This window comes from Nuphar pumila, chromosome 15, assembly GCF_984573655.1.
Source record: "Nuphar pumila chromosome 15, dmNupPumi1.hap1.1, whole genome shotgun sequence".
In the NCBI taxonomy this organism is placed as follows: Eukaryota; Viridiplantae; Streptophyta; class Magnoliopsida; order Nymphaeales; family Nymphaeaceae; genus Nuphar; species Nuphar pumila.
In genome coordinates, this window is record NC_143263.1 from 58,067,785 (window position 1) to 58,093,598 (window position 25,814).

A 25,814-nucleotide genomic window follows, 5' to 3' on the forward strand; every position below is an offset into this window, starting at 1 on the left:
AACCCAACTAGGTTCAAGTCAAGTCAACTAGGTTTGGACCAGGTCAAGTGGGTTCATACCCAGGTCAAGTGAGATAGGACAAAGTTAGGCAGGCTCAGACCAGGTCAGGTGGGTTCAGGCCAAGTCAGGTGGGCTCAGACTCACTTGGGCTCACTAGGGGAGCTTTAGGAGAGAGAGAAGGCAAGAGAGAGAGAGAGGGGGTCAAAATTATGAGAAGAGAGAGAGAGTGGGGAGGGCTATTTATAGCCCAAGCCCACCTCCTTTAGGGATTTTCCATTCCCTTTTTGCCCCTTGGCTTTATTTTAATTCCAAGAGGTTCCTCTTGAGGTGGGGCCCACTAGATATTTCCATAGGATATTTTGTGGGTCCCACAAGATATTTTCTAAGGAATATTTCTGTGGGTCCCACCAACATTTCTGTGGGTCCCGCAAAAATTTCGGGTTTTCGGTGATTTTTTTTTGAAAAATTCTGAGTACGCCATTCTCTTCGTATTGACGTAACTAAGAAAGTTGGCTCGAGAAAATCCTTTGATTTCGTTTAGGTAGGAAGTTATGGCTTCTAGAGTATTTGAGCATATATTCGTGAATCGACGAATATCCTAAATATAATTGGTTCGTACAAATCGATCTGATTCGTATTTCAGGTTCAGATGCTATTTTTACTCGAAAATGCCTCGTGAATTTTTTTCAGAAAGATACTGAAAAATTGCAGGTCTTACAGCCCACGCTGGGAGGAGCCCCCAAACCCTCCTCCTGTAAGGGTAAAAACTCTGAATCAGGCTCTACAACAGTCAATGTGCAGGTCAGTCGGTGCTTGATGAAGCAATGCAGGATCTTCTGCTGGATGTGCACAGAAGCAGAAAGAGAATTGAGAGTGAGAGTGAGAGAGTTGATGTTCATGACCTCATCCAGGAGAGATTTCTTTCTCGGATAATCCTGCAGTGCAGAGACTGGGTCTTAAATAATCATCTTTGGGGCACTTAAGTCTTTACAATCACTTATTTTCTAAAATCGTTATTTTTTTTAGCACCAATGGAGAAGAGGGTACTTAAGTCTTTGCATTCGTATCAAACTCCAATGCTAGTTAATGCTGACAAACATGGGGATACGAGATACATAGGCTTAAATACGTAGTGTTTTTTGGGACCCCCGAGCATGAGATGCCCTGTTCGGGGGGGAACATATAACCTGCTTCGAGAAAATTGCGCTTGTGTGCAGTGGTTTTTTTTTTTTTTATAAAACACAAAACACAGAAAACCGCTGCAGGTGCCACGATTTTTTGTGATTTGTGTGGTCTGAATACTTTATAAAGTACTTGGGCTCGATCAGTGGATCTGCTCGGCATCATTTATTTTTTTATTCCCGCAACACAATGACTCGGATCAGCAGATTGGTTATGTTGAGTCCCTACCGCACATCTCACTTGGGAACCGTTAGAACGGGACCCACCTGCTTCCATGTTTAGTGTAAACAAACAGGATTACAGTCTCGTCATTTCATGAAAAACGTCACGGTCCATGTTTCTCCTAATTTTTTGTTAATAAAATCATGATTCCTTGTTCGATTGTGAATCAGGATTGGAGGGTCCGGTACTGACCTTCGTAGCAAAGCAAGGGTAACATTCTTATCAGCTCTATCTTTTTTACAACCTTTTTTCTTTTTCTCTTCTGAGAGGTTAAAAAAAATTAATTAAAAAAATAGTGTTTAAAGATACAAAATGGTGGAACATCAACCAAAATATGGCATAGGAGATAGACATGAAGGCCATTCAAATCTCTCCTTGGATATTGGGTTGCAAATGGATTGGTTCAGTTGGACTAAACCTGAACATTATATCCAAATGAACATTTAGATCAGTTCAAACTAATGTGACTGATTTTTGTTTGGTTCTGGATCCAGATTTTAATCAATGTTTCCCCAAGAACTGTGGTATAAAATTCGGTCTGTTTGCGTTTTTTAAAAGTAAAACCCTTGTTTCGGAGCATTTTTACCGGACCAGGTACCAACATTTACAAATCAGATCAGCTTCAATTTAGTTTTTGTTGGATCTAAGATGGTTTTGGATGGGTATTTGGATCAGCTGCTTAAAGTTTGGATAAACTATGATCTAATTCTGTATCTGACCCATATTTCATCCTTACATTCAAACTAGTAGACCCAGAAGGGGCCTCTGAATCAACCAAGGGTGCTCTTTCAAGTTGAAATTCAAGAACCCTCACCTTTACAAACATGCTCTAACTATTGAATTTGTTTCATTTGTGCACTTTCTCAGACAATATCTCGTCCTGTTGAGCACCCCTCTGAGCTCCCCAAATGGAACTATGATGGATCCAGTACCGGTCAAGCACCCGGAGAAGATAGTGAAGTCATTCTTTAGTAAGCTCCACATCTCAGACTTCTTATATCTGCTTACTTGAACCAACTTGGAAAGGCCAAGGACGAGGTTAAGTCCTAGGCCAACCAAGTGAGCTACATCCCTCATTTGCAAGTAAGGTTGGGTATTGTTATAGCTTGCATGTTAGGCTAATTAATGGTCTGGCAATGCAAACATGACCATGTTTGTGCAAGTTCTGGCCTTCTTGGACAGGTTGATCAATGAGGCCTACCAACCCTTTTCACGCCCCCATTTAGTAGGTGCATGTCAGGAGCACTCGACCATTCTCCAATCCATTTCTTTTTTTTGAAAGGCAAGCTGGGGTTAGGCAGACCCCCTCAGTTATACAACTATACCATTGGGTTTTGAAACTGCAACTTCCCAACACAAGGTGACGTGCACTAGCTGCTCCTACCAGTAGGGATGGCAGTGGATCAGGGCGGGGGATAAGGTCTCCACTTTCGCCCCGTCTCAAAATCCTACCCTCCATCCCTACACAGGTTTTGATTTTAACCTTCATCCTCGCCTTCATCCCCATTTCATGTCCTCCATCCCTGGTCCAAACGGGGTGAGGTGGGGCGGGGCCCCGTTTTTCCTCGGTTCACTGCCATCCCCTTCTCCATCCCTACACAGGTTTTGATTTTAACCTCCATCCCCATTTCATGTCATTCATCTTCAGTCCAAACAAGGTGAGGCAGGGCGGGGCCTCATTCCCCCTCCCCCCCCCCCGTTCACTGCCAGACAAGCAGAGCCCCGTTGGTACCATTCTCCAATCCATACTCATGTTGATCATGTTTGAAGTTCTAGAATGAAGATACGCATTACGAGCTAGCTGACTTAGACCTTGTCCAGCACAGTCAAGCCAAGCTGGGCATAACCACTGAACATGGGTCAGCCACCACCAAGAGCAGATTCAGTGCTTGGGGCCAAATACTTGGGAACTATTTGGATGACACCCAAAGTCAAGGTGAAAACCTGGGTTTGGGTGTCAAACTAGGTTTTACTGAAAAAAAAACGGGGTTGGTGGCTGTTTGGGTGTCACCAAACCAGGTTTAAAGTAAAATCTGGTTTGGTAAAACCGGGTTTTCAATCTAGGGTACTCGGCCCTGTCATTGGATGGGGCCTCCAAGCCACCTGAGCTAAGCTAGTTAAGCTAGAGGGTTTTTTGTATAGGCATTTAATTAATTGTTGGGTCAAGTTCAAGGGCTTTTCAATCATCATGGGCTATTCTTAAAGGTAAAAGAATTACCAGTCTTTTTATTTTTTCTTTCACAGCCCTCAGGCTATTTTCAAGGTCCCTTTTAGAGGAGGCAATAACATACTGGTGAGTAGATATTGTTGTTCTTTCTTCTCATTTGAGCACCACTGCTTTGTGGTTTTTGGTGATCATAAGTTTGTGAATCCTCAAAGGCATAAACCAGTGGCTTAGTCCCAAAAGAATGGTTTGCTACTTGTGGTGTGGTTGGATAACAAGGAGCATTTCCTTTGTTGTGAGTGTTTGCTTGAGGTGGCATAGCTTGAATATAGAGTTGTCAACTGGTCGGGTTTATATGGGAAACCAACATGACCCTAATGTGAATACTGGGATATGAGAATAAAGAACCCTGACACCGACCCGATCTGAGTAATATGCAGGTCGTGTTTGGGTTATGATTTTTTCGGATATCCAAACCCACCCAGATTGACTCGAGTATTTTATATGTATTTTTAGTTTAATATAATCCGCAATTATATAGATAGGGGCTTGGAATTTCGTTTCTTGCCCCGACAAAATCTGAAACCAAACCTGAATCTGGTAACTAGTTATTTCAGCAGGGTTGGGTACCCTGATGGGTCAGATACCCAGCCTGTTTACGGTCCTAGCTTGAAAGACTGGTGTTTGTTTAAGCAAATATGTCTCAGAACAGGGGTTAAACCAGAAAATTTATATAGGAGGGTCCGGACACACACACACACATATATATATATATATATATATATATACATGGAGTAATGAGTCCCTGCTAAACTCATTTAGTGCTAAACCATGCACTAAATAGGTTTTTTAGGCTTTTTTCATTTTATTTTTAAATTCTGACTGTACACATGTGATCTATGTACTTGATTTTATAGGGATCAGCCCTTGAAGCGTTTGATTCCAATACATGAGCGGGTTTTTATAAAGTTCAAAAAATCAACGGTCCAAAATCTTTGTAAATTTTGGAGTCTCCAAACATCATTTTTTTCATCAAAAACACATGATCCAGGTGTGGATTCTTAGTAAATCCACCATGCCCAACACATTTACGTAGTCGGAACCACATAAAAGGCACCGGATAACCCCGAAAAACCCATTTAGCATGCGGTTTAGCACCAAATGGGTTTATCACGGACCCATTTTCCTATATATATATATATATATATATATATATATATATATATATATATATATATATATATATATATATATATATATATATATATATGCGTGTGTGTGTGTGTAAGTGGCGTTTGAGAGAGAGAGAGAAAAAACTAAAATGGAAGGGGTCCTGTTTTTGGTCCACACATAAGGTAAAATGAGAATACTTGATTCATTACTACAGCAATAATTGGCATGACCAAGGGTGTTTGAGAAAGAGAAAAATTCTAAAATGATATATTTTTCACATTTTATATCCTTTTCAACTCCATAGAAGGTAAACGATTGCCAGATGTGCTACAGGTAATGAACTTCTTTGTATGCATTACAAGTCTGTATTACCAAGGTCCTGTCCCAAGCAATGTTTTCTGAGTGTGCTTTGAATTTGCTGTAAAAGAGGAGCATATTAGTGATTTCAAATTTGCATGTAATTCACTAATCTTTCATAAAGGAAATGCATATAGAAGATTTCAAAATATATCTGAAAAAGTATACTTGCTAGCACTGATCATATACCTGCTGTGTTGATAATACATTTCAGAGAGAGAGAGAGAGAGAGAGAGAGAGAGAGAGAGAGATGAACTCACTTAAGACTGCAACTACAAAGTCGGTGAGGACTACAAAAGTGTCACAATATGGAAAGTGCAGAAGACAGGATGAGAAGGGATGCAATAGGGTGCTGATTTTGTTTAACAATGAGGGATTCCAATGACCTTCACCCTTATCAAAGAAAATTCTAAAAAACCTAAGGGCCCGTTTGCATGTTAAGGAAAAGGGTTTTTCCGTGGAAATGCCTAGGCACCTGTGCCATTTCCGCAGGCCCCACAATGCAACACAAACATGGGAGATTCTTTCCTCGGAATTAGCATTGGTTCTGAACCAGACCCAATCCATGTTTTCTCATTGTAGGTGATTTGTGATTCCTACACACCAAGCGGAGAACCTATTCCAACAAACAAACGCCACAGGGCTGCTCAGATCTTTGGCGAGAAGAAGGTCATAGGTGAGGTCCCATGGTGAGTCCCTAAGCTCTCTCATGTATGTAATTGTACTTGTGTGCAAGTATAGACGCACACAATTTTGTGTATGCCCATGCATTTTTCTATGTATACATGTTGCTTGCTAGTACCCAATTGTGGCCATATAAAATTATTAAAGATGTGTTGCACAGACATGCTGTTATAGCTTAATAAAGAGCACTAGTGTACTGGGGGCAAAGGGTAACCCACGGAGTTTTATGCTGCCAGGATAGTGACCATAAGTACTGCAGGCAGAGCCAGTTCGGCTAGGTCTCTATTCCTGAGGACGCCCTGTAAATATTAAAAAGAAAAAGAAAAAGAGCACTAGTATGATGCTCTGTTTTTCTTATTTGCTGTGTTTATGCTATATATAGGTATGGTATAGAGCAAGAGTACACTTTGCTTCAACCAAATGTCCCCTGGGGTGGCCCCAGGGAGGGTACCCTGGGCTTCAGGGACCCTACTATTGTGGGACGGGTGCAGACAAGGCGTTTGGGCGTGACATCTCGGATGCACATTACAAGGAGTGCTTATATGCAGGCATCAACATCAGTGTCACCAATGGGGAATTAATGCCTGGTCAGGTTAGCTTCTCTTCTCTTTATGCATGCATGAATGCATGTCAGCAAACACAGATGGTGATGATCTCCAAAAGAAGCAAATGTAATTAGTGTTCGCATTATATGCAGCGATCTGCTTGACAGCCACCCATCTTGGCATTTCTCTAGATGTGTGTGGTGTCCATCTCGAAAAATGTTGAGATGGATGGTCATCAGAAGTGGAGCTGCATGCTAAGCATGGAGGGCCGCTGCATAAAAAGTGACTTCATGGGAAAGATCCATTCTTATTTAAAAACAAAAATAAAAATCAATATGGGTATAAGGTTCAATGAGGCTACAACTACAAGAAGGTATATCAACTGCTTAGAGGGTCGGGTATCTGTTCAAACCCGAATCCATTTGCTTGGTTCTGTGGGTCTTCTCCATCTGACTCTGAACCCAACTTCAAATGCTGTTGGGCTAAATCATGATCCAAGTCCAACCTTAGTTTGAACCTTTTATATCCCTATCTACAAGGTCCTTTTTAGATGTAGTTACATGACTCTCTGGGTCTGGGTTTGGGCCTGACTAAGACATGTTCAATGTCTGAACTAATAATGTGGTAATTTCAACTGAGGCTTCCCTACACATACAATACAATGGGGTTGGACCTGGGAGTGCAAAGTATTATTAATTTATAGTGGGATTAACTCTTACGAAGGTGAGTCCGGGGTTTGGCCACTAGAGCAGGTGGTCAGGATCACATTTTCATGAGTACTGACGAGGGCAAGGTCTAAGCCCTTGCTCGGAGGGGAAACTCCTTAAGAGCAAGGGGTGTGCCACAGGTTTACACTGTTGGGAATGCGACAGTAAATATAAGTACGGCAGGCTGAGCCACCGCACCGCGACTAAGTCTCTGATCTCCAGGGTGGTTTCTCTGTCCATGAAAAAAAACTCTTACAAAGGTACTATTTTTATTCTGACAGTGGGAATACCAAGTGGGCCCAAGCGTGGGGATTGATGCAGGAGATCACGTTTGGTGTTCTAGGTACATACTTGAGGTAATCTCGCAAATGTTTTTCATGTTTAATCATTTTCCAGAAATGTGCCTGTTAGCAAAATTTACTGAGTATGGTTTTGTTTGGCAGCATTGAAGAATTCCATCAAGTTCATGAATTCTACCAGTACAAAGGTTGGGATTCATGATACTGGGAATTCCACGTTATACGTGCCCAAACATGATTTAAATTTTGTAAAAAAAAGAATAGAAAAAGTTAAAGAAACGTTAAATTTGAGAATATATCTTCCCTTAACTTTTAGGCAGGGAGCAATTTTACATTTTTTAACCGTTACATCTGTTGGCAAGATTTTCAAATGCTCCACTGGTGTGATATCAAACTTGTCTTTAACTATACACAAACAATTGACTTATTACAGAGAATTACAGAAATGGCTGGAGTGGTTCTGACCCTTGATCCAAAACCAATTGAGGTATGTCATTCATCTTCTCATTTGTGTTTTGTATCACATAAAATCAGAAGTTCATAAACTCTAAAATTCCTATTTTATTGGAGTTCATGAACTTGGCCAATTTCATAATTATTTGAAAGCTCTTAATTTATTAAATTTCTCTTGTTATTAACTTGTACCACCGGACTGTCGTTGGGCAGGGTGACTGGAATGGAGCAGGATGCCATACAAACTACATGTGAGTCCCTAAGTGTGCAATCTTCCAAAATTTTCAAGGGCATTTTTCATCATATTCTTTTTTGAAGATTTTTTTTTTAAGAAAACATTTTTCTTCATATTCAAAAGAATCAAAAATTCATTTTTTGAGTCCTGAATTTTCAGCTATCCTTTGTCACATGGGAGCCTATCTTACATAATATTCTAAGCCATGTTTCTACATCATGTGGAACATATCCTAACTTCATAAACTATCACAATTGTAGAATTTTTGAACATGATCACTTGATGTCAAACATACCTTTAATTATAACCTTTGGAAACCAAGAGTTTGGATTCTAATTAGCTCAATGAATTGATAGTCATGAGATATAGAATGTTGGTTTTAGAAGTGATTTTGGGAGCTATATATGAAGTCTCACTAAGCCACAACTTATTCAACTTCTGGCCATGCAGCACAAAGAGCATGAGAGATGAAGGAGGATTTGAAGTCATCAAGAAGGCAATCCTCAACCTCTCACTTCGCCATAAGGAGCACATTAGCACGTATGGTAAGGGCAACGTGCGGCGATTAACAGGAAAGCATGAAACTGCTAGCATCGACACATTTTCTTGGGTAAGATCGATTGAGTTCTTTCATCCCACCTTACATACATTTCTTGGTTGCTTAAATTCATGTGGTTTCTTCATTTGTCAAGGGGGTTGCCAACCGTGGTTGCTCAATCCGTGTGGGACGAGAGACTGAGAAACAAGGCAAAGGTGTGTATGTGTTGCCATTTTTTTTATTTAGAAATCTAGGGTTAGGCCGACCCAACCAGTTATACAACTATATATCATTGGGATTCAAACTTGCAATGTCACAACCAAAAGCTTCTTAGATAGGTGAAAAGCTCACTTCTCGAAAACTCGCTTTGGAAGTGTAATACTCCTTACTTTCAAAAACTTGATGAGAATCCTCATACTTCCATGCTTTTCACACACTTCATTTATTCTTCTTATATGTTTTAGCACTCTACTTTTCATGTTTTTTTGTGTTTTCTCTCACTCACTTTCAGGTGCTTTCTCTAAATTATCAATCATCATCTTTAGATTATGTTAAAAATTTAGTTTACACTAAAAATCAAGAAATCTAAGAATAGTCACTTATTTTAGTTTTTATGTGTATTTCATTTTGATTCTCATTCAATTCTTATATTGATTTTTTTATTCCTCGCTTCCCGCTTTCTATACATTTTAAAATGCATTGCTTCTCGCTTTCGCTTCCTAATCTGGCAATGTTGGTCACAACACAAGGTGACATGCACTAACTGCCAGACAAGTGGACCCCCCCCCCCCCTTGGTGTGTTGCCATTTTTGGCTAACTCATCCTTTAATAATGAGACCAAATATTAAGTCTACTACTTAAGTCACTGAAGTACTTCAATCCTTACATTATGGTACACTACCAAGACACAACCATATTGTTCTTGTTGCAGCTGTCACTGTTTTACTGTTCTTTCTAAAGAGATGTATAGACTCAGAGTTAAGACTTCATGTTTCAGGCTACTCGGAGGATCAGTGCCCGACAGAGATGTATAGCCATTTGAATTATATTGGATCCCAGATATTTTATTTGGATCTTTGATATCGGATGCTAGATATCTTATTGAGATATCTAATATTGGATCCCGGATATTTGTACTATCGAATCCAGGATGTCTTAATTGAACTTTATATAGGAATCACAATGGTCCAATTAGATCTTTAATAATGAACCCATAGCATTTTATGTGGATCCACAAATCTTAATTGAATCTTGTATTAGAATCTTAATATGGAATCCATAACATTTTATTTGGATCTTTGGATGGACTCGGATAGTCTTAATATGGATCCAAAAACATAATGAATCTTGGGTCCTCGTGAAGTAGATTCAATATATATATATATATATATATATATATATATATATATATATATATATATATATATATATATATATATCATAATAATAGCAAATCACAATATTTTATCACGTGCTTGGGGGGCATGGCAGAATTTGAAAAAAAGAAGAAAAAAAATGATGAAAATAATAGTGTGTCACATGTGGATGGGTTCATTGTTGAACCCTAATAACGTGGACACTTAATAAAAATGAAGGGGGGGGGGGGCACATGAAACCCCATTCATGCACATTTGGAGTGGGAGGGAAAAAACTTCACTAACTTTTCACTTTTCCCCTCTTCTCACCCACGATCTCCCTCTTCCTTTCCATTCTCCTCTAACTCCCTCTCACAATATCTCTCTCTCCCTCTCACAAAAGTCATAAAACCCTATCAGTTATGACCCTCCTACCTCTACGCTCTAGAGGAGGGGGTCTTCACGCAGCTACTGCAGCAAAGAGGAAGCCGCCAAGAAGTTGGATTCTCGATTCAACGTAGAGGTAGGATTCCTATACAACATTATGTTTAATGTTCAGGCTGTAGTACTATGCATTTTCGATACATACCTGTAAAAGAAAAAGAAAGGGATTAACAACCTGTATATTTTGTTATGGGGTATTTATTGTAAGATGATTCAATGGCAAAATCAGTACCTGTATGTTCATATAATACGTTACTTCTTTTTTTGTATAATAAGTTAATGGCAGAAATCATTGAATCAGATATTCGCATAAGACAATAGTTTATTTTTTTGTGTTAAGTTCCATGACAAAAATTGACTGCTGCGTATTTTTCTGAAAGGGGTTTGCGTGTTTTCATTTGTTAAATTTTTATGTGATTAACTACGATGATAGAAATCAGTGTCTCCGGTTCACATCAGTTAGTTTCCTATGTAAAATTCAAAGACAGAAATCGATGACTGTGTATTTATAGTAGTATATTTTTATGTCAAGTTCCATGACTAAAAATATGTGTTTGCATATTTATTTTATGTGTAAGTTCAATAATAGAAATCAGTGACTGCATATTTCTGCTGAAACTTTTCTTTCACGATAAATGGGGAACTATGTATTTTCCTCTGAATATTCCCTTTCATGACAACCGTGAACTGCGTACTTGCCTCTGGAAATTTTTGTTAATGACAGAATAGTGACACACATGGTTTGCCTCTAAAAGTTTCTATAACCTATTCATATAAAAATTTTAAATATATACTGTAGAGTTTGTGTACCCTAAAAGTTATTGCGTATAAAACTTAAAAGTTGTACAAACATTAGTACTATGCTATTTGCCTATATTGGTTCATATGAAACTTGAATACAAACTGGAATCTATGTGGCCTGCATAAGACGTTAAGTGTTATGCTAAATGTCAAACCTGTTTGCAAGAAATTTTAATATAGACTGTATACATTCTGTACCCTACATGTCTTACTCATAAAATTTAAAAACTGCATAAGACGTTAAGTACTATGCCAATGGTCAAATCCTGTTGATATAAATTTTTAATACAAACGATAGAGTTTATGTGTCCTACTCATAAAATTTTATTGTAGTATTGTTGATTAAGTGATAAGGGAATTATGCCACATGCAATGATTTTTTTTTTATGAAGTTTTGCAACTATATTTATGTTAATGATTATTGATTTTAACCTACCTGTGATTCTTACAACATGGCCTCATAATCAAACTTGCGGTTAGTGTGAACCATCATATGCTTGTAAGCACGGGTTATAGATTTATTTGTACTTTAGATGTAAGGTGTGATAATGATTTAATGTAGGCACATGGGATGCCGGACCAGAGATTTCAAACCAAAATATTTGAAGGGTACTACATATATACTTAAAGCTTTATAAATTTAGTATGCCTACACATATAACCATGATTATTAACCAACTGGTTTAAAGGTATTTGAGGCACTTGTGCTCACCTGGTTTGAAGGTACCAGTGTACATTGAGTGAAATTGCATAATTAAATAGAAGATTGGCAACCTACCTACCTAAGGTAGAAATTTCTAGGATCATGCCACTAAGGTAGTATGATTCGTTGCCTATGTGAGTACTTGCAACATTGGGCTATTGGGTTCAAAACATGTTGAACTCTTGAGAGATCAGATAATAAAATTAATAAGATAAATAAACCACTTAGACTTGGGCTTACCTTGGAGAGGGTAAGTGGTACAAAACTTCGAGGATGGCTGTATTATCATACTTCAAGTGGCAATGGCTCATCGGTCCCTAGTCTTCAGAGTTAAGGGGTCAGACTACCAATTTGTCCTAGATGGTAGATCTAAGGTCTTCTTCAAAAGTTAAGGGTACATCCTGTTTATTTGGCGTTTGGGAGTATCTCTCGGTAATTATACCGCTCTCTTTGAATTTCAGTTTTAATTAGACACTGGTTAACAAAATATATAGCATAATAACCCCCTGGTGTTCGCTTCTTTTACAGTTGCCTTGACTTGCGAGTACCCACAAGATAATAAAAGAGAAAAAAAAACCACTTAATTCTTTTATGTTTTCATTTATATGAAACTTGTGTTATAATGTGTCAGAAAATGCTTGTAAAGAGTGATGCTTATTTACATGTCATAATTGAACCATGAGATGAATTATTTCATGTAATATTTAGTTAGTCATGTCATGTTATGTTATAGTTTTACTTATTGATAATCCATAATATCATACTTCCTTGTTACATTAAATATATGCATAGTTATAGTAATCCTACTATTTAGACCGGCTGTAGTCTGATCGTATTATTATTTCATCATTTCAGGTGAAAATAGATGACGTAGAGCGGTTGTGTGATGATGTAGGGACTATGATGCATGAATTTTTGATGTTCCCGAGATAACTTGAAATAACTTAGTTATTTCTATTTTTGCTTTTGTAATGAACATAACATTTTATCTCCTATTAAACTTTATTGGTACTTGAATGGATAATGTTGCTTTGATTACCCTGTAACGTGCCTTAGACGTTTACCCAAAGCAAACTTAACAGTTTTGCTGTAATTTAAAAAAAATCTTAAAAATTGGGTTAAGTTTTTGGGTTGTTATAGATTTGGTATCGCAGTAAATCACAATAGCGTAAGCTAAAAAATATTGTGACTTGCGCTTACCTTGGAGAGGGTAAGTAGTACAAAACTCAAGGAACAACTATATTATCATGCTTCGAGTGACAATGGCTCGTCGATCCCCAGTCCTCGAACTTAGGGGGGCAAACTACCAATTTGTCCTAGGTGGTAGATCAAAGTTCTTTTGCAAAAGTTAAGTGTGCATCCTGTTTATTTGGCCTTTAGGAGTATCTCTTAGTTATTATACCACTTCCTTTGAATTTCAGTTTTAGTTAGATCTTGGCTTAACAAAACACATAGCATAATAAACCCTCATGTGTTCTATTCTATTATGGTTGCCTTTACCTGCAAGTACCCGCAAGATAATAAAAGAGAAAAAAATTAACTTAATTCTTTTATGTTTTCATTTATATAGAACTTGTGTTATAATGTGTCAGAAAAAGCTTGTAAAGAGTGATGTTTAATTACATGTCATAATTGAACCATGAGATGAATTATTTCATTAAATATTCAGTTAGTCATATCATGATATATTATAGTTTTACTTATTGATAATCCATAGTATCATACTTACTTTTTACATTGAACATATGCTTAGGTATAATAATCTTACTGTTCAGACTGGTTGTAGTCTAATCCTATTATTATTTCACTTCATGTGAATATATATCGTAGAGCGGTTGTGGGATGATAAAGGGACTATGATGTACAATTTTTTTATGTTCACGGGACAACTTAAAATAACTTAGTTATTTTCATTTTTGCTTTTGTAATGAACTTAATATTATATCTCTTTGTTAAACTTTATTAGTACTTGAATGAATAATGTTGCTTTGATTGCCCTGTGACGTGCCTAAGACGTTTATCCAAAGCAAACTTAACAACTCCGCAGTAATTTAAAAAAAAAAAAATCAAAAATTGGGTTAAGTTTTCTAGTTGTTACAGATTTGATATCAGAGCAAATCACGATAGTGTGAGCTAAAAAATATCGTAACTTGTACTTACCTTAGAGAGGGTAAGTAGTACAAAACTCAAGGAACAACTATATTATCATGCTTCAAGTGACAATGGCTCGTCGGTCCCTAGTCTTCAGAGTTAGGGGGCCAAACTACCAATTTGTTCAAGGTAGTAGATCTAAGTTCTTCTCCTATAATTTTCATTTCTGTTTTTGTAATGAACTTAACATTTTATCTCCTGTTAAACTTTATTGGTACTTGAATGGATAATGTTGCTTTGATTGCCTTGTGACGTACCTCAGATGTTTACCCAAAGCAAACTTAACAGTTCTGCTATAATTAAAAAAAAAAAGAAAACTCAAAAAATTGGGTTAAGCTTTTCGGTCGTTAGATATTTGGTATCAGAGTAAATCACGCTAGTGTAAGCTAAAAAATTTCGTGACTTGGCTTACCTTTGGTAGGGTAAGTGATACAAAACTTAAGGAACAATTGTATTATCATGCTTCGAGTGGCAATAGCTCATCGGTCTCTATTCTTCAGAGTTAGCGGGTCAGACTACCAATTTATCCTACGTGGTAGATCCAAGTTTCTCTATAGAAGTTAAGGGTGCAATCTGTTTATTTAGCATTTAGGAGTATCTCTCGGTTATTATACCGTTACCTATGGATTTCAGTTTTAGTAAGACACTTGGGTAAACAAAATACACAGTATAATAAACCCCCAGATGTTCTCCTCTATTACGGTTGCCTTGGCCTGCAAGTGCCCACGGGATAATAAAAGAGAAAAAGATTAACTTAATTCTTTTATGTTTTCATTTACTTAGAACATGTGTTATAATGTGTCAGAAAATGATTGTAAAGAGTGGTGCTTATTTACATGTCATAATTAAACCATGCAATGGATTATTTAATGTAATATTCAGTTAGTCATGTCATGATATGTTATAGTTTTACTTATTGATAATACATAGTATCACTTCCTTGTTACATTAAATATATGCATAGGTATAGTAATCTTACTGTTCAGACTGGTTGTAGTTTGATCCTATTATTATTTCACCATTTCAGGTGTAGAATAGATTATGCAAAGTGGTTGCGTGATGATGTAGGAACTATGATGCACAATTTTTTTATGTTTTCGGGATAACTTGAAATAGCTTAGTTATTTTCATTTCTGCTTTTTTAATGAACTTAACATTTTATCTCCTGTTAAACTTTATTGGTACTTGAATGAATAATGTTGCTTTGATTGCCTTGTGACATGCCAGAGACATTGACACAAAGCAAACTTATCAGTTCTGCTCTGATTAAAAAAAAATCTCAAAAATTGGGTTAAGTTTTCAGGTCATTACAGATTTGGTATGAGAGAAAATCATGATAGTGTGAGCTAAAAAATATCGTGACATGTGCTTACCTTGAAGAAGGTAAGTGGTGTAAAACTCAAGGGACAACTGTATTATCATGCTTCGAGTGACAATGGCTCGTCTGTCCCTAGTCCTTGGAGTTAGGGTGTCAGACTACCAATTTGTCATAGGTGGTAGGTCCAAGTTCTTCTGCAGAAGTTAAATGTACATCATGTTTATTTGGCCTTTGGGAGTATCTCTCGGTTGTTATACCGCTCCCTTTGGATTTTAGTTTCAGTTAGACACTCGAGTTTGCAAAAAATATAGCATAATAACCCCCCTAGTGTTCTCTTTTGTTATAGTTACCTTGCCTTGCAAGTACTCGCGTGATAATAAAAGAGAAAATTTTTAACTTAATTCTTTTATGAAATAGATTTTTAAAGAGACATTTTTGATAAAAACGTTTTGTGAAAGCCAGATGCCAAATAATAAAAACTGGCTCACACTAGGGTGAGATCTCCATCAAACTAAGGGAATGGGAGAAGAAACTTTGTATTCCACACAAATTGCAAACTCTATTGTCTTAAAAATAAATAAATAAAAGTAACTAGCTATTACAATGAATTACCCTCTTGCAAAGGGGGCTCAAAAATAATAAATGGCTTTATACAAACCGAAATTAATGAATTAAATAAACATAATCTAAAAGAAAAGAAAAAGGGATCTTCAATTGCTTGAGCTTCTAGTGCCTTTAATCTTCACTGCTTTCCTTTGACCTCAGGATGCTACAAAAGGTTTTTAGTTTTTCACTCTTAAAAGGTTTTGACTCTTCTGAGGGCTTGAAAGGCCTTTTGAGGGAACCTTTTGGAGACCTCAAAAGACTCTTTAGAGACACTTTTGAGGGCCTATCACACATCTAACTGCTTTCTTGCAAAATAAAATGACAAAACACCAAAACAAATGAAGAAAACTATACCAAAATCTAAGGTTAGTTTTATCAAAAATCACAAAAAAAGGATTCTAACAAATTAATCTAGCAAACTCAAAACAACTAACCAACATGTTACAAATTTAAAACTAACTTGAAACTAACATGCAGCAACTAACTAATTAAATAACAAACTATGAAACAAACAAACCGGCATGAAATAATACAAAAACTAACTTAGTTACAATCAGATCTAACCGAATTTAGACTTAATCAATTAACATTAATAAACAAAACAATAACTGGCAATTAAATTAAAACTAATTAACTACAAAAAAGATACTAGAATAAAACAATTATTCTTAATCTAATTACTTAAATTAAATTGCTAAAATTAAACCAAACTGAAATTTAACTAATCAAATGAGAATTCAATCCTACTCTATTCAATAAAATTAAACAACTATCTTATTTTATTGATTTCAAGAAAATAAATTAATTAAATAGAAACTAATTAAAAGAAAAGCAAAACGTTGACTAATCTAATAGAATAACACAAAGACGTGTATAAAATAATTAAATAACTAAAATATAATTTGTACTATGGTATTTAAAATAATTAAAAAAAGAAAGACAACACTCTAAACTAATCGGGTACTTAAACTACTCTATTTTAACTCTAATCAAGAACTAAACATGAAAAACTATTTTAAACTAAACTTGAATTAAATTTGTCCTAAACTGAATGAAATATAACGTGATTAATGGAAAACATCTAACTACATGCATTGATCAAATTAAAATAATACGATTAGGCACAAAAATTGAGAAAATCAGTTAAAACTAAATTAATCTATTTTATTTTTTTATTTTTCTTTTGCAGTTTATAAATACAAAACTCATCTAAACTATATGCAACAATTAAACTATGCTATATGCAATGATAAAATACTATTCATGTATTCTACAAAATAAAAAAAACTAATCTAAATAATAAACTATGGAGAGACTGGAGAGAAGATTCAAACCTTATGATTCACCTCCAATAGAGAGGTTGAGAAGAAGAAACGATCTTTCCTCCAAGTTGCACGTGCCTCCGACGATGAGGACAAGAAGAACCGGCGCCAGAAGAGATTAGGAGCAAGAAGAATAGGAGGGAAAAAGAGGAAGAGCAAAAGGGAGAACCAGTTAGAAACGAAGAGAAGAAGAGAAGAGAGGGAGAGAAAGAAGAGGATGTGTTTTCTCAAGAGGGAGACGCCCCTCTTTGCTGAAAAAGATATTTTTATATTAAAAAAACTAGGTCACATGATTTTTTCAGAAGATGTCCAATTAATTTTGAAAATTTTGAACGTGTTTTCATAAAAGAGCACTTCTAAACAAAATAAAATATTAGTTGAACACTTCTAAACTAATTAGACTAATAATTAAAAAGTCCTAAACTAATCAAAACATTGAAAACTACAGGAAAGGATTTAAATATGTGATTTTATCTTTATTTTGAATTTCAAAGCAGTTTCTCAAAAACACTGATAAGAATGAGTTTTTAATACAATTTTTGATAGATCATGAATAAAAATATATGTATTCGATGCAAAATATATACATGATTAGTTAACAAAACACATAGCTTAATAAACCCTTAGGTGTTCTCTTCTGTTACGATTGCCTTGGCCTACGAATACTCGCGAGATAATAAAAAGAAAAAAATTAACTTAATTCTTTTATGTTTTCATTTATGTGAAACTTGTGTTATAAAGTGTTAGAAAATGTTTGTAAAGAGTAGTGCTTGTAAACTTATTTATATGTCATAATTTAACCATGAAATGAATTGTTTCATGTAATATTTAGTTAGTGATGTTATGATATGTCATAGGTTTACTTATTGATAATCCATAGTATCATACTTGTTACATTGAACATATGCATAGGTATAGTAATTCTACTGTTCAGACTCATTATAGTCTGATTCTATTATTTTTTCATCATTTCAAGTGAAGAATAGATGACATAGAGCAGTTGCATGATGATGTAGGGACTATGATATACAAATTTTTGATATTTCTGGAACAACTTGAAATAACTTAGTTATTTTCATTTTTGCTTTTGTAATGAACTTAACATTTTATCTTATGTTAACCTTTATTGGTATTTGAATGCATAATGTTGCTTTGATTGCCCCGTGATGTTACTGAGACATTGGCCCAAAGCAAACTTAACAGTTCTGCCGTGATTTAAAAAAAAAATCTCAAAAATCGGGTTACGTTTTTGGGTCATTATAGATTTGGTATTAGAGCAAATTGCAATAGTGTGAGTTAAAAACTATCATGACTTTGGCTTACCTTAGAGAGGGTAAGTCATACAAAACTAAAAGAGACAATTGTATTATCATGCTTCAAGTGGTAATGGCTCGTTGGTCCCCAGTCCACCTAGTTAGGGGGCAAGACTACCAATTTATTATAGGTGGTAGATCCAAGTTCGTCTTCAGATGTTAAGGGTGCATCTTGTTTATTTGGCATTTGAGAGTATCTCTGAGTTATTATACTACTTTATTTGGATTTCAGTTTCTATTAGACACTTGATTTAATAAAATACATAGTATAATAAACCCCCAGATGTTCTCTTCTGTTACAGTTGTCTTGACCCATGAGTACCGAGAGGATAATGAAAGAGAAAAAAATTAACTTACTTTTTTTATGTTTACTTTATATAGAACTTATGTTATGTGTTAGAAAATGCTTGTAAAGAGTGGTGCATATTCACATGTCATAATTGAACCATGAGATGAATTATTTCATGTAATATTCAGTTAATCATGTCATGATATATTATAGTTTTACTTATTGATAATCCATAGTATCATACTTGTTACATTGAACTTATGAATATGTATATAATCCTACTGTTCAGACTTGTTGTAGTTTGATCCTATTATTGTTTCATTATTTTAGGTGAAGAATAGATGATGTACAGCGGTTGCAGAATGATGTAGGGACTATGATGCACAAATTTTTGATGTTCTCGGGATAACTTAAAATAGCCTTGTTATTTTCATTTCTGCTTTTGTAATGAACTTAACATTTTATCTCTTGTTAAACTTTATTGGTACTTGAATGGATAATGTTGCTTTGATTGCCCTGTGACGTGCCTAAGATGTTTACCCAAAGCAAACTTAACAGTTTCATAATAATTTAAAAAAAAAATCTCAAAAATTGGGTTAAGTTTTTGAGTCATTACAGATTTGATATCAGAGCAAATCACGATAGCGTGAGATAAAAAAATATCATAGCTTGTGCTTACCTTAGAGAGGGTAAGTGGTATAAAACTCAAGGGACAACTATATTATCATACTTCGAGTGATAATGGCTCGTCGGTACTCAATCTTTGAAGTTAGGGGGCCAGACTACCAATTTGTCTGAGGCAATAGATCCAAGTTCTTCTGCACAAGTTAAGGGTACATCCTTTTTATTTGACCTTTAAAAGTATCGTTCGGCTATTATATCACTTTCTTTGGATTTCTGTTTCAGTTAGACACTTAGGTTAACAAAATACATAGCATAATAAACCCTCAGGTGTTCTCTTCTATTATGGTTGCCTTGGCCTGCGAGTACCGGCAGAATAATAAAATAGAAAAAAATTAACTTAATTCTTTTATATTTTAATTTATGTGGAACTTGTGTTATAATGTGTCAGAAAATGCTTGTAAAGAGTGGTGCGTATTCATATGTCATAATTGAACAATGAGATGAATTATTTCATGTAATATTCAATTAGTCATGTCATGATATGTTATAGTTTTACTTATTAATAATCTGTATAATACTTTCATGTTTCATTGAACATATTCATACATATAGTAATCCTACTATTTACACTGGTTGTAATCTGATGCTATTATTATTTCATCATTTTAGGTGAGGAAGAGATGACATATAGTGGTTGTGGGTTAATATAGGGACTATGATGCATGAATTTTAGATGTTCTCAGGACAACTTGAAATAGTTTAGTTATTTTTTCATTTTTGCTTTTATAATAAACTTAACATTTTATCTCTTATTAAACTTTATTGATACTTGAATGAATAATGTTGCTTTGATTGCCATGTGACGTGCCTGAGATGTTGACCCAAAGCAAACTTAACAGTTCTACTGTAATTTTGAAAAAAAAAATCTCAAAAATTGGGTTAAGTTTTTTGTTCATTACGAATTTTGTACCAGAGCAAATCACGATTGTTTAAAATAAAAAAAGCATGACTTGGGCTTAGCTTGGAGTGGATAAGTGGTACAAAACTCTAGGAACAACTGTACTATCATGCTTTGAGTGGCAATAGATCGTCGATCTCCATTCGTCGGAGTTAGGTGGTGCGACTACCAATTTTTTCTATGTGGAAGACTCAAGTTCTTTTACGCAAGTTAAAGGTGCATCATGTTTATTTGGTCTTTGGGTGCATCTCTGAGTTATTATACCGCTTCTTTTAAAATTTAGTTTTAATTAAAAAGTTGAGTTAACAAAACACATAACATAATAAACCCCCAGGTGTTCTCTTCTGTTACGGTTGCCTTGACTTGCAAATACCCGCAAGATAATAAAAAAGAAAAAAATTAACTTAATTCGTTTATGTTTTCATTTATATAAAACTTGTGTTATAATGTGTTAGAAAATGCTTGTAAAGAGTGGTGCTTATAAACTTATTTACATGTCATAGTTGAACCATGAGATGAATTATTTCATGTAATATTCAGTTAGTCATGTCATGATATATTATAGGTTTACTTATTGATATACTTGTTATATTGAATATATGCATAGGTATAGTAATCCTACTGTTCAGACTCGTTGTAGTCTGATCTTATTATTATTTCATATTTCAGGTGAAGAATAGATGACGTAGAATGGTTGCGAGATGATGCACAGACTATGATGCACAAATTTTAGATGTTCTTCGGATAACTTGAAATAGCTTAGCTATTTCTATTTTTGCTTTTGTAATGAACTTAACATTTTGTCTCTTGTTAAAATTTATTAGTACTTGAATAGATAATGTTGCTTTGATTACCCTGTGACGTGCTTGAGACGTTGACCTAAAGCAAACTTAACAGTTTCGCTGTAATTTAAAAAAAAAATCTTAAAAATTGGGCCAAGTTTTTTTGTTATTGCAGATTTGATACCAGAGCAAATCATGATAGTATGAGCTAAAAAATATCGTGACTTGGGCTTACCTTAGAGGGGGTAAGTGGTACAAAACTCTAGGGATAACTGTATGATCATGCTTTGAGTGACAATGGATCATTGGTCCCCATTCGTCGGAGTTAAAGGACCACACTACCAATTTCTGCTATGTGGATGATTTAAATTCTTCTATACAAGTTAAAGGTACATCCAGTTTATTTAGCCTTTGGGAGTATCTCTCAATTATTATACCACTCCCTTTGGATTTCAATTTTAGTTACACACTTGAGTTAACTAAACACATAGCATAATAAACCCTCAGGTGTTTTCTTCTGTTATGGTTGCCTTGGCCTACGAATAGCTGCGGGATAATAAAACATAAAAAAATTAACTTAAATTTTTTATATTTTTATTTATATAAAACTTGTTTTACAATGTGTTAGAAAATGCTTACGAAGAGTAGTGCTTGTATACTTATTTACATGTCATAATTGAACCATGAGATGAATTGTTTTATGTAATATTCAATTAGTCATGTCATGATATGTTATAGGTTTACTTATTGATAATCCATAATATCATACTTGTTGCACTGAACGTATGAATAAGTATAATAATCCTACGGTTCAGACTCATTGTAGTCTGATCCTATTATTATTTCATCATTTTAGGTGAAGAATAGATAACATAGAGCGGTTGCGAGATGATGTAGGGACTATGATGCATGAATTTTAGATGTTTCTAGGACAACTTGAAATAGCTTAGTTACTTCTATTTTTGCTTTTGTAATGAACTTAACATTTTATCTCTTGTTAAACTTTATTGGTACTTGAATGGATAATGTTGCTTTGATTGCCCTATGACATGCTTAAAATGTTGATACAAAGCAAATTTAATAATTTCTTTGTAATTTAAAAAAAAACTCAAAAAATTGGGTTAAGTTTTTGGTTCGTTGCAGATTTAGTACCAGAGCAAATCATGTTAATCTGAGCTAAAAAATATCGTGACTTGAGCTTACCTTGGAGGGGGTAAGTGGTACAAAACTCTAAGAACAATTATATTATCATGCTTCGAGTGACAATGGATTGTCAGTCCCCATTCATTGGAGTTAGGGGACAAAACTACCAATTTGTCCTATGTGGAAGATCCAAATTCTTTTATGAAAGTTAAAGGTACATCTCATTTATTTGGATTTTGGAAGTATCTCTCAATTATTATATTGCTCCCTTTGGATTTTAGTTTTATTTAAAAAGTTGAGTTAACAAAATATATAGCATAATAAATCTCCAGGTGTTTTCTTCTGTTGTGGTTGTCTTGGCCTACCAATACCCGCGGGATAATAAAAGAGAAAAAATTAACTTAATTCTTTTATATTTTCATTTATGTAGAATTTGTGTTATAATGTGTCAGAAAATGCTTGTAAAGAGTGGTGCTTGTAAACTTATTCACATGTCATAAGAGTGGTATAGTAATCTTATTGTTCAGACTCATTGTAGTTTGATCCTATTATTATTTCATCATTTCAGGTGTAGAATCGATGACGTAGAGCGGTTGCGAGATGATGTAGGGACTATGGTGCACGAATTTTTTATGTTCTCGAGACAACTTGAAATAGCTTAGTTATTTTCATTTCTGCTTTTGTAACGAACTTAACATTTTATCTCCTATTAAACTTTATTGGTACTTGAATGAATAATGTTGCTATGATTGCCGTGTGACGTGACTCAGACATTGACCCAAGGCAAACTTAACAATTTCTCTGTGATTTAAAAAAAATCTCAAAAGTTGAATTATGTTATCGAGTCATTATAGATTTGGTATCAGAGCAAATCACGATAGTATGATTTAAAAAATATTATGACTTGGTTTTACCTTGAAGAGGGTAAGTGGTACAAAACTCAAGAGACAATCGTATTATCATGCTTCGAGTGGCAATGACCCGTTGGTCTCTAGTACTCGAAGTTAGGGGGCTAGACTACTAATTTGTCATAGGTGGTAGATCCAAGTTTTTCTTTAGAAGTTAAGAGTGTATCCTATTTATTTGGCCTTTGGGAGTATCTCTCGGTTATTATATCACTCTCTTTGGATTTCAGTTTCAGTTAGACACTTAAGTTAACAAAATATATAGTACAATAACCACTAGGTGTTCTCTTCTATTGCAGTTGTTTTGGCCTGCGAGTACCCACAAGATAATAAAAGAGAAAAAAATTAACTTAATTCTTTTATGTTTTTATTTATAGAGAATTTGTGTTATAATGTGTCAGAAAATGCTTGTTAAGAGTTGTGCATGTAAACTTATTTACATATCATAATTGAACCATAAGATAAATTGTTTCATGTAATATTCTTTTAGTCATGCCATTATATGTTATAGGTTTCCTTATTGATAATTCATACTCTCATACTTGTTACATTGAACGTAGGAATATGTATAGTAATTCTGCTATTCAGACTCGTTATAGACTGATCCTATTATTATTTCATCATTTCAGATAAAGAATAGATGGCGTAGCGCGGTTGTGGGATAATATAAGAACTGTGAAGCATGAATTTTAGATGTTCTCGAGACAACTTTAAATAGCTTAGTTATTTATATTTTGCTTTTGTAATAAACTTAACATTTTATCTCATGTTAAACTTTATTGGTACTTGAATGGATAATGTTGCTTTGATTGTCCTGTGACGTGCTTGAGACGTTAAACCAAAGCAAACTTAACAATTTTTCTGTAATTTAAAAAAAAAATCTCAAAAATTGGGTTAAGTTTTTTGGTCATTATAGATTTGGTACTAGAGCAAATCATGATAGTGAGAAATAAAAAAAATCGTGACTTAGGCATACCTTGGAGGGGGTAAGTAGTACAAAACTCTAGGGACAACTGTATTATCATGCTTCGAGTGCCAATGGATTGTCGGTCCCCATTCGTTGGAGTTAGGAGGCCAGACTACCAATTTTTCATAGGTGAAAGATTCAAGTTCTTCTACGGAAGTTAAGTGTGCATCCTGTTTATTTGGCCTTTGGGAGTATCTCTCAGTTATTATATCGCTCCCTTTGGATTTCAGTTTCAGTTAAATACTTGAGTTAACAAAACACATAGCATAATAAACCCCTAGGTGTTCTCTTCTGTTATGGTTGCCTCAGACTACAAATACCCACGAGATAATAAAAGAGAAAAAAATTAACTTAATTCTTTTATGTTTTCATTTATGTGAAACTTGTATTATAATGTGTTAGAAAATATTTATAAAGAGTGGTGCTTGTAAACTTATTTATATGTCATAATTAAACCATCAGATGAATTATTTCATATAATATTCAATTAGTCTTGTCATGATATGTTATAGGTTTACTTATTGATAATCCATAGTATCATACTTGTTACATTGAACGTATGCATAGATATAATAATCCTATTGTTTAAACTCATAGTCTGATCCTATTAATATTTCATCATTTCGGGTAAAGAATAGATGACATAGAGCGGTTGCGGGATGATGTAGGGACTATGATGCACAATTTTTTGTTGTTCTCGAGACAACTTGAAATATTTAGTTATTTCCATTTCTGCTTTTGTAAAGAACTTAACATTTTATCTCCTGTTATACTTTATTGGTACTTGAATGTATAATATTTCTTTAATTGCCTTATGATGTGCCTGAGATATTTGACCCAAAGCAAACTTAATTATTCCATAGTAATTTTAAAAGAAATTCTCAAAAATCGGGTTAAGTTTGCATGTCATTAGAGATTTGGCATCAGAGCAAATCACGATAGTGTGAGTTAAAAAATATCATGACTTGGGCTTACATTTGAGAGGGTAAGTGGTACAAAACTCAAGGTATAATTATATTATTATGCTTCGAGTGATAATAGCTTGTTGATGCTGAGTCCTCAAAGTTACGGAGCCAGACTACCAGTTTGTCTTAGGTGGTAGATCCAAGTTCTTCTATAGAAGTTAAGGGTGCATCCTGTTTATCTGGCCTTTGAGAGTATCTCTCAGTTATTATACTACTCTCTTTGGATTCCAGTTTCAGTTAGACACTTGAGTTAACAAAATATATAGCATAATAAACCCCCACATATTCTCTTCTATTATGGTTGCCTTGGACTACGAGTACCCATAGAATAATAAAAGAGAAAAAAATAACTTAATTCTTTTATGTTTTTATTTATGTGAAACTTGTGTTATAATGTATCAAAAAATGCTTGTAAAGAGTGGTGCTTATATATATGTCATAATTGTACCATGAGAGAGATTGTTTCTTGTAATATTTAGTTAGTCAAATCATAATATATTATAATTTTACTTATTGATAATCCGTAGTGTCATACTTCTATGTTACATTGAACATATACATAGGTATACTAATCCTACTATTCAAGCTGGTTGAAATCTAATCCTATTA

The 25,814-nt window shown here is 34.7% G+C and overlaps 1 pseudogene; it reads left to right on the forward strand.

Annotated features, from left to right (window-relative positions):
• LOC149815425 (glutamine synthetase cytosolic isozyme-like) overlaps nt 1-25,814 on the forward strand; it is a 74,177-nt pseudogene that overhangs the window by 25,496 nt on the left and 22,867 nt on the right.